The sequence below is a fragment of the Notothenia coriiceps genome, unplaced genomic scaffold (genome assembly GCF_000735185.1).
Source record: "Notothenia coriiceps isolate Sejong01 unplaced genomic scaffold, NC01 NC01_scaffold00034548, whole genome shotgun sequence".
NCBI lineage: Eukaryota > Metazoa > Chordata > Actinopteri > Perciformes > Nototheniidae > Notothenia > Notothenia coriiceps.
The window spans coordinates 293,826-299,825 of NW_011367249.1; the positions used below are offsets into that span (position 1 = coordinate 293,826).

Here is a 6,000-nt window from a genome sequence, read left to right on the forward strand (position 1 = left end):
ACAGTGGAGTTCACCATATCTATGGCAGCGGGCTCAGACGTTCAGTTCATCCTCAGCATCAGCGGAGATACAACTCTTCACCCTAAACTCAACCAAACCTATGTCCACACGTTCACCAGGGTGGATACGTACATGGTGAATCTCACTGGGCTCAACCAGGTAAAGTCAAAGAAGATTCATATCATACATTAAAGATGTTTTCTAATAAGAACTCCGAACAGTGTCTGAGAATAAGGTTGGCATGTTCTCTGGAATTTCCCTTGTACACGTCTAGTAGAGAGCAGAAGATCTTCGTCTCAGAAGAATTTTAGATGCTAGAAATACTTTCTCTTGGAGAGGGGGTCCCGGTCAGAGAGGATTGCAATGCATTCACGTAGCCAGTTTGTAATTTGGTTGTTAAGAACCAAGTCAAATTCCTTTTTACTTGAGTTTGTGATAATATCGGAGAGACGCTTCTGAAGCTCACCGTCTCTACAATTTCGGTTGCCGTCTAAGTCTAAATGACCCTTATTTTTCCCCCTTTTACGCCAGAAGAGATAGAAACATCATTAACACGCCCATTTGGGCTGAATACCCTTAATATCGAGCAGCTTTATTCACTCAAGTGCTTAATAGGACATTACACCAAATTTTTACCAAAAGGCTGGCAGGGTCAAGTTAGTTTTATTTCCAGTCTGAATGTTTCATATATTTGCGTTCTCCAGACAGCTCCTCCGCTTAATGTCTAGATAAGTTGCAGTACATGTATGGAAGGGGGCTTAAAATATAATAGAGTTAACATAGCACTGCAATATAAAAATCACACACAATGCTATCACATAAAATACACTTGTATAACCTTTACTTTTGGTAGCATTTGCCATAGAAGTAAATAAATAATGCATTGCCAATCTGCGCATAAGTTAACACATTTGTTATAATTTCCTGACATATTTTATGTCTGCATTAACACATTCATGCTGTCAATCCAATTCAACTAATCTCAGCACAAGCAGTAGCTACCTTTGGCAATAAGACTGCAGAGAGCCCTTTTTACATCACATTAGATTTCATTTGGCTGACGCTTTTAGACAAAACAACTTAAAGTAAGTGCAAAAAATATAGAGAATCAAACTCTGATAAACAAGCAAAATGCAAATATATTCACTTTGTCATGAGATGCGTTTTCAGTTTGCAACGGATACTATGCAGAGTTTCTGCTGTCCTGATGGCAATGGGGAGCTCGTTCCAACATTTAGGAGCCAGAATAGCGATACACGGATTCTGGCAGCCAGTGAAGCAGAGGTGTACTGTGGGAGAACTGGGGGAGGTTGAAGACCAGTCGGGCTGCAGCCCTCTGAATTAGCTGCAGAGGTCAGATGGCATTTGCAGATGTTTTCAGAGACCTTGAAATTAGTCGAGAAGAACAACGTGTGGCACAAGCATATACTGTAGTTGAGCTTTTTGTTGTTGTTTGTCCTCTTTTAAAGTAAGGTATTTTTCTGGGTGACCAAGATATTTGACCTTACCGTTTACTTAAAAAAAACACTGCTTAAAGCTGGAGTGCTGGACTTTTACAATGAATGAATGTTCGTGACATTCAAGCCCTTTCCAAACTATTCTACACAAAGTTGAATAAGGCTATCGCTGGCAGGACAAGTTCTCGGTATTTTGCAGTATACCAAAGTTTTACATGTCTGGAGTCTCGAACTTGCGCTTGTACACCATAGGTGAGATGCTGCATCTTTCCATCAAGAGCTCGTTGAACTCCATTATCATAGCATTCCCTCAAGATACAGTAACTGCTGCTCCGTCGCTATAGTCTATCCCATATGGTAATTACTGACTGTCACTACCAGATGGGGGAGACAAAAGTTCCTCACTCTAAATTTAAAGTGTGTTTTAAGCGGAACCTAGGAAATAGGTATTACCGTACATAAGATTTACAACAACTTTTGAGTTTAATCATGACTTAATTTCTCTATTTGGCATTAACGCTGGTGTTAAAGCAAGTATGATTTAATCAAACTAATGCACTAACCATATTTTGATGCAATATGACAAACCAGGTGAGTAGTCAGAGGAGGCACCTCCAGGTGGAAGTGATGCAGCCGGTGAGTGGACTTTCCATCCAGGAGAGCGCTGCAGCTATCCCAGTAGGCGTTAGGACATTGTTTACCGCCAACATCCTAACGGGCAATCCTGTATCTTTCCTGTGGACTTTTGATCTGCACCACCTCCACAAGACGCCGCTTATGGGCAAAACGGTCAGATCACTTCACCATAAATAATAAATAAACATCACATTTATAGTAAACAGCTGTCAAATAATGATGTGTCTCATTGAATTCACCAGGTGTTCTACACGCCAGATGAACCAGGTAGATTGATAATCCATCTGAAGGCCTTGAACGCACTTCATGATCAGAGCTTCGAAAAGCAAATCCTGGTGCAGAACCTGCTGAAAAGTGCCACCTTGCACGCAGCACCCAGCGACACTTTCATCAACAAGATGGTGATGCTGAGCGCCAGTGTCACACCCAGATCCAATGATGTGGAATGCTTTTGGAACTTTGGCGACGGCTCGTCTCTAGTTCACACAAACCGAACTACTGCAGGTCACGAGTACAGACACCCCGGGCACTACCTTGTGCAAGTAAGTTACTTTGGACACTCTAAAGATCTATTATTTATTTATTGAACTATGAAATGTTGTTGAAAGCTTCCCAGTTTGGATATTTCACCGTCTTGTTTTTCTCCCTGCCAGGTGAACTGCAGTAACCTGGTGAGCTCGGTGTCGGCTCAGGTGGAGGTAAACATCAGCGTGTTGGAGTGCGAGGAGCCAGAAGTGCAGGTGGTTCAAGCCCCCCGTCTGGCCATCTGGCGCTACCAGTCCACTTTGGTGGAAGCCAGTGTGAACCTGAAAGGCTGTGTACGCTACGGAGCGCAGTACCTCTGGCAGATACTCTCCACCCCCTCCTGTGATAATGATAAAGACCAGATTCCTTCTCAGTCTTCGATCGTGCCAGTGGAGGTGGATGTGAAGCGGCTACAGCTGTCGTTGCCTAAGATGACGCTGGCAGCAGGGAACTACACCTTGGTGTTTTCTATGTCCTACGAGGGCGTTCCGCTAAGGAAGGCCGCCTGTCTGCAGCTCAGTGTCATGGCTGCCAGGTCAGTGGAGAAACTACATTTTGATTCACTATCACAAATTCACTTCTGCTTCTAATTTCTTAATCATGTCTCCAAGTGATACCGAGTTCAATGCACAATGAATTAACAATAATTAACCCAAACTCTTTATTCAATTTGTCATTCACAATCAGTTTATATTAAAGGCAGATATGATGGATTGTAATGGTGGAAAAAAGTCTATAGGATCTTCTCAAAACCCCACATCACAAAAAACTAAGAGGGAAGCCGGAAACTAAAATCATTTCACCTTGATATCGTAGACAAAGCTCTTCATATGCAACACAAGTACAAACATTTTGGATTTAAATAGAACGGATAGAAAAGCTGATAAATGGGGGAAAACAAACTTGAGAACATTTGCCAACAGGCACTTCTTTGTCTTACTTTATGTTCATTTTACCCCCTTTTCTCCTGGCAGGCTGATGCCCATCATAGAAGGGGGCACCTATAGGGTGTGGTCCAGGACACAGGACCTGAAGCTCAGTGCGGAGCAGTCCTATGATCCCAACATGGACCCAAAGGAGCAGTCACTACTCAACTACAACTGGGAGTGTCAAAGCACTTCCAAGGTAAGAACAGATATGAGACAAAAGTCACTTTCACACATTAGAACTGAAGTAAAGTTGGAGGAGCTTTGCTGGTTTAATTGGTGGAGAGTGTGTTTTTAAATGTTTTTAGGTGCATTTCTTTTCTATTCTGCTTTTGCTTCTGTGGTTCGATATGCTGTTTTCTTAATATGTGGCTTGAGTCTAATAGAAATAGCAGAGTCGAGATTTGTTAAGCCAAACTTTACTCTCAGGGATTTTATTGGGTCATTTTAAATGGTGAGCTCACAAGACAAGAGTTTGGAGGACGGACTTGATCCTGCAAAGACGACTGCGGAAACATTATGTAACAGTCATCTGGTCCCGAGTACTGTAGCGGCCTTCAGAAAAGCTTGGCAGCGTCGATGTGAGGAGGAGAACTCAGTTCAGGACAGTTTGTGAGTGAGTGTGTATCTTGAATACGTGTGTGCTTGTGTGTGAGTGTAAATGTGTCTTACACACTCACCGCTTCCTTGGCCGGGCAGGAACACAATCTGCCTGTGCAGCAACAGACCACAATATAAGACCCAATGGGATGGGTGTGACATGTGTGTGTAGCTGTGCGTGTGTGTGTGCATACATCTAAGGCTTTTAAAGGTTTATGTAACTGTTTAGAGATAATTCAGCATTCCACAGCTGGTGCTTTGCTCCCCAACCTGACAATTACAGTACTCGCATAAACTAAATGCACACACACTCTCAGCTGTGTAGCGCTGCTGATTTAAAAAAAAAAAGAAGAAGATTCTGGTAGTAGTGTTTGATGCTGTCAAGACCTTGGAGACAAACACTTTTCTAAGGAGATGATGGAGTTGGTTAAAAATAGAGAAGAATTACATTCAATCATACAATGTTAACATTGTTGGCTTCTTTTGAAGTAGACTCCGGCTAATATCACAGCATTTTTAATAGTTGATGACCAACCATTTTCATCTTTAAAAGGTTTAAAGAATGAAAATCTGTATCAATGTAATTATAGTGAACAATCAGAGGGTTTGTTGATTGACTTAACTTCATTTAATGTAGTATTCTAACTATTAGAAGCCTCACCAAATGTCTTGTGGGCATGCAGTTGTTGTCTAAACATGAAATGAAAGTAATAACACACATATGAAGGTGCTAGGTTATGTAGGGCTTGCACAAACAAGAGGACAACAAAAATCTATAATGTGAGTCAGTTATAGTGTTAAATCCTGGCTGCAGCTCTCTGAAATAACCTCTATTTTATTATTGCTTATTTTTCTATGTAATAAAAGCATATACAGTGGGGCAAAAAAGTATTTAGTCAGCCACCAATTGTGCAAGTTCTCCCACTTAAAAAGATGAGAGAAGCCTGTAATTTTCATCCTAGGTATACCTCAACTATGAGAGACAAAATGAGAAAAAAAAAATCCAGAAAATCACTGTCTGATTTTTAAAGAATTTATTTGCAAATTATGGTGGAAAATAAGTATTTGGTCACCTACAAACAAACAAGATTTCTGGCTCTCACAGACCTGTAACTTCTTCTTTAAGAGCCTCCTCTGTCCTCCACTTGTTAACTGTATTAATGGCACCTGTTTGAACTCGTTATCAGTATAAAAGACACCTGTCCACAACCTCAAACAGTCACACTCCAAACTCCACTATGGCCAAGACCAAAGAGCTGTCAAAGGACACCAGAAACAAAATTGTAGACCTGCACCAGGCTGGGAAGACTGAATCTGCAATAGGTAAGCAGCTTGGTGTCAAGAAATCAACTGTGGGAGCAATCATTAGAAAATGGAAGACATACAAGACCACTGATAATCTCCCTCGATCTGGGGCTCCACGCAAGATCTCACCCCATGGGGTCAAAATGATCACAAGAACGGTGAGCAAAAATTCCCAGAACCACACGGGGGGACCTAGTCAATGACCTGCAGAGAGCTGGGACCAAAGTAACAAAGGCTACCATCAGTAACACACTACGCCTCCAGGGACTCAAATCCTGCAGTACCAGACGTGTCCCCCTGCTTAAGCCAGTACATGTCCAGGGCTTGTCTGAAGTTTGCTAGAGAGCATTTAGATGTTCCAGAAGAGGATTGGGAGAATGTCATATGGTCAGATGAAACCAAAATATAACTTTTTGGTAAAAACTCAACTAGACGTGTTTGGAGGAGAAAGAATGCTGAGTTGCATCCAAAGAACACCATACCTACTGTGAAACATGGGGGTGGAAAGATCATGGTGGTCTAGTCAGCAAGGACCAGGGAAACGGTCTTTT

The 6,000-nt window shown here is 41.9% G+C and overlaps 1 protein-coding gene across 1 annotated transcript in view; it reads right to left on the bottom strand.

Moving 5' to 3' along the window:
• smtnb (smoothelin b) overlaps positions 1-6,000 on the bottom strand; it is a 245,106-nt gene that overhangs the window by 232,305 nt on the left and 6,801 nt on the right. The window lies entirely within an intron of this gene.